The sequence below is a fragment of the Cicer arietinum genome, chromosome 6 (genome assembly GCF_000331145.2).
Source record: "Cicer arietinum cultivar CDC Frontier isolate Library 1 chromosome 6, Cicar.CDCFrontier_v2.0, whole genome shotgun sequence".
Taxonomy (NCBI): Eukaryota; Viridiplantae; Streptophyta; class Magnoliopsida; order Fabales; family Fabaceae; genus Cicer; species Cicer arietinum.
Genome location: NC_021165.2, coordinates 38,607,701 through 38,612,091, shown reverse-complemented (window position 1 = coordinate 38,612,091; position 4,391 = coordinate 38,607,701).

Sequence of the window (4,391 nt, the reverse complement as noted above, 5' to 3'; positions counted from 1 at the left end):
CATTCAAAAGGAAGTTTTTAGACAAATACTTCCCGATGAGTACCAGGACTAAACTGGGTGATGATTTCTTGAAACTGCATCAGGGGAACATGACCGTGGGCGAATATGCTGCTAAGTTTGAATCGCTATCGAGACACTTCAGGTTTTTCCGTGAAGAGATTGATGAACCATTCATGTGTCATCGTTTCCAAGACGGACTAAAGTACGAGATTTAAGACTCGGTCTTGCCCTTGGTAATTCAACGTTTCCAAGTTCTTGTGGAAAAATGTAGGGAAGTTGAGGGTATGAAGAAAAAGAGGGCAAGCCGAGGAGGGAATTTTAGTGCAGGAGGGCCTAGTCGGGTGAATTACCAGAACAACAAGGGGAAACAAGTTGCTAAACCTTATGATCGACCACGAACTAACAACGGTGGGCAGAATCGCCCAGGGAACCAGAATTTCGGGAGACATTTAGGACGAGTGGTTCGATGTTTCCGATGTGGGGAAGAGGGACATTATGCTAACGCTTGTACCCCTAATACTCTCACCTGCTACAATTGTCAGAAGCCAGGACACATGGCAAAGGATTGCACGGCTCCGAAGGTAGAACCAGTTGTGAATGTAACTAGGGCTACTCGTCCTACGGCTAGAGGACGCATTTATTGTGTGAGTGCTGAAGAGGGGAATCCATCTGGTAATCTGATTCAACGTGACTGTGAGATTGCAGGTAACACTCTAACTGCACTCTTCGACTCGGGGGCAACCCATTCCTTCATTGCTATGGATTGTGTGAATCGCTTGAAGTTATCTGTGTCTGCTTTACCTTTTGATTTGGTTGTTTCCACACCTGCTAAGACTTTAACAGTGAATTCTGCATGTTTGCATTGTCAAATGACTATTCAGAATAGGGATTTCTTGGTTAATTTAATTTGTTTACCGCTACAATCACTCGAGGTCATCCTCGGTATGGACTGGATGTCTTACCATTATGTGATTTTGGATTGTGCTCGTAAATTGGTTCTTTTCCCCGAACCAGGAGTTGTTAAGTATTTAGCTGCTAACAAACTCCGAGTGTCGCTAAGAGAAGGGACTCGTGAGTTTTTGTCTCTGGCTAATGTGGAGGCAAAGATAAATGTGAACATAGAAGATGTGATGCTTGTCAATGAGTACCGGGACGTATTTCCAACGGAAATTCCAGGATTGCCACCGGTAAGAGAAGTGGAATTTTTCATTGATTTGCACCCAGGAACATGACCTATTTCAATGGCACCATATCGAATGTCGCCATTGGAATTAAATGAGCTCAAAAGCCAAATTGAAGACTTGTTGGAGAGGAAATTCATTAGACCAAGTGTATCATCATGGGGAGCTCCAGTTTTGCTAGTTAAGAAGAAGGACGGAAGCTCGCGCTTATGTGTGGATTATAGACAGCTTAATAAGGTAACTATTAAGAATCGTTATTCTTTGCCACGCATCGATAATTTAATGGATCAATTAAGAGGGGCCGCGATATTTTCGAAGATTGACTTGAAGTCGGGTTACCATCAGATTCGAGTAAGGGAGGGAGATATTCAGAAGACTGCTTTCAGAACCTGTTACAGACATTATGAATATCTCGTCATGCCGTTTGGGGTTACCAATGCGCCAGCAATTTTCATGGACTACATGAACATAATCTTTAGACCATTCCTTGATAAATTTGTTGTGGTGTTCATTGATGATATATTGATTTATTCGAGAACTGAAGAAGAGCATGGAGAACATCTACGTCAAGTTCTTGAGATTTTACGCGAGAAGCAATTGTATGCCAATCTGTCAAAGTGTGAATTCTGGCTAGAAAAAGTGAATTTCTTAGGACATGTGATAACCAAGGAAGGAATCGTTGTAGATCCGGCTAAGATTGAGGCGGTTCTTGCTTGGAAACAGCCTCAGACTGTCACTGACATACGAAGCTTCGTAGGATTGGCAGGGTACAACAGGAGGTTTATTGAAGGTTTTGCTAAGATTGTGACTCCATTGACACAACTTACTAGAAAAGATCAACCGTTCGCATGGACGGAGAAGTGTGAGGAAAATTTTCAGTTACTAAAAAGAAAATTGACCACCTCACCAGTGTTGGTGCTACCGCAATCAGATGAACCCTATGAAGTTTATTGTGATGCATCTCACCAAGGTTTGGGATGTGTTCTAATGCAACACAAGAAAGTTGTAGCTTATGCCCCAAGGCAATTGAAGATTCATGAGAGAAACTATCCTACTCATGATTTGGAGCTTGCTGCGGTTGTCTTTGCATTGAAGATCTGGAGGCACTATTTATATGGGTGCACGTTCACCGTGTTCAGTGACCATAAAAGTTTGAAATATTTGTTTGATCAGAAGGAATTGAACATGCGCCAGAGACGATGGATGGAGACTCTCAAAGATTTTGATTTCACACTGCAGTACCACCCTGGGAAGGCCAATGTAGTGGCTGATGCGTTGAGCAGAAGAAGTGTATCGGTGTCTTCACTAATTATGGCTAGACAACAAGAGTTGTGGGAAGCTTTTAGAGACCTGCACTTGAACGTAGAGTTTGCACCAGGAATTTTGAAATTCGGAATGATTAAGATCTCGAGTGGACTACTTGAAGACATTGCGAATTCTCAGGATGACGTCTTAATTCAAGAGAAGAGGAATCTAATAGTACAAGGGAAGACGACTGAGTTCAAGATTGGGGCAGATAATGTTTTGCGGTGTAATGGTAGGATTTGTGTACCAGAAATTACAGATATGCGGAAAACGATTTTAGAAGAGGCGCATAAGAGTAAGCTGAGTATTAAGAGCAAGTTGAGTATTCATCCTGGAGCAACAAAGATGTATCAAGATTTGAGACAACATTATTGGTGGCCAGGAATGAAGAAACATGTAGCGGAGTATGTATCAACTTGTCTAACTTGTCAAAAAGCGAATGTGGAACATCAGCGACGTGCTGGGATGTTGCAACCTTTAGATATACCTAAATGGAAGTGGGACAACATTTCCATGGATTTTATAACTGGATTGCCAAAAACAAGGAGAAAGAATGATTCTATATGGGTGATAGTGCATCGGTTGACTAAATCCGCTCACTTTTTGCCAGTAAAGACCACCTATAAGGTAGATCAGCTAACGGAGATCTACATTGCTGAAATTGTGAGGTTACACGGGGTACCATCGAGTATTGTATCAGACCGTGATCCGAAGTTCACATCACATTTTTGGGGAGCGTTGCACGAAGCATTGGGAACGAAGCTACGATTGAGTTCAGCTTACCATCCACAAACGGACGGACAGACTGAAAGGACGAATCAGTCCCTGGAAGATCTGTTGAGAGCATGTGTTTTAGATGATAGGGGAAGTTGGGATGATGTACTTCCGTTGATTGAATTCACTTACAACAATAGTTTCCACGCAAGTATTGGAATGGCACCATATGAAGCTTTATACGGACGCAAGTGTCAGACGCCCTTGTGTTGGTATAAAGACGGTGAGAATATGATTGTCGGACCAGAGATGGTGCAACAGACCACAGCTAAAGTAAGGAAGATCAAGGAGAAAATGAAGACTTCACAAGATCGCCAGAAGAGTTACGCGGACAAGCGTCGCAGACTTTTGGAATTCGAACAGGGTGACCATGTATTTCTACGAGTCACACCTACTACTGGAGTAGGTAGAGCCTTGAAATCGAAGAAGTTGACTCCGAAATTCATTGGACCATATCAGATTTCTGCACGAATTGGGCCGGTTGCTTATCGGATTGCATTACCTCCGATACTGTCCAATATCCATGACGTGTTTCATGTGTCGCAGTTGAGGAAATATCTCGCAGATCCATCTCACGTGATCGAACCAGACACAATCCAGCTAAAGGATAACCTGTCGTTCGAAGTACCACCCGTGAGAATTGATGACAGGAAGATTAAGCGGTTGAGGACCAAGGATGTTTCGTTGGTCAAGGTGATCTGGAACCCAATTACTGGAGATGCGACTTGGGAACTGGAGAGCAAGATGAGGGAACAACACCCAGAGTTATTTATCGATGCATAGTTTCGATAGTTTATGTATTTTAGTGTATTTTGGTATTGAACTCGGAGGCTTTTTTAGCCAAAGTTATTAATATTTTGGAGTTTATATGACCAAAAAGATATTTTGATGCTGATTAGAATTACTTGTCGATGAATAAATTAAATTAGCTGCGGTGAATCTTGTACGAAGAATTTAATGTGTTACGGGTGAAATGGGAATTTAACAAATATCTAGATTTTGAGATATTTGTTAAAAGTAATTAATATATATATATAAATATCTTTATGTATATATTTGTTTGGGGAGAAAAGAAAAGGATGTAAAAAGGAAAGAAAGAAAAGGAAAGAAAGGAAAAACAAGAGAAAGAAA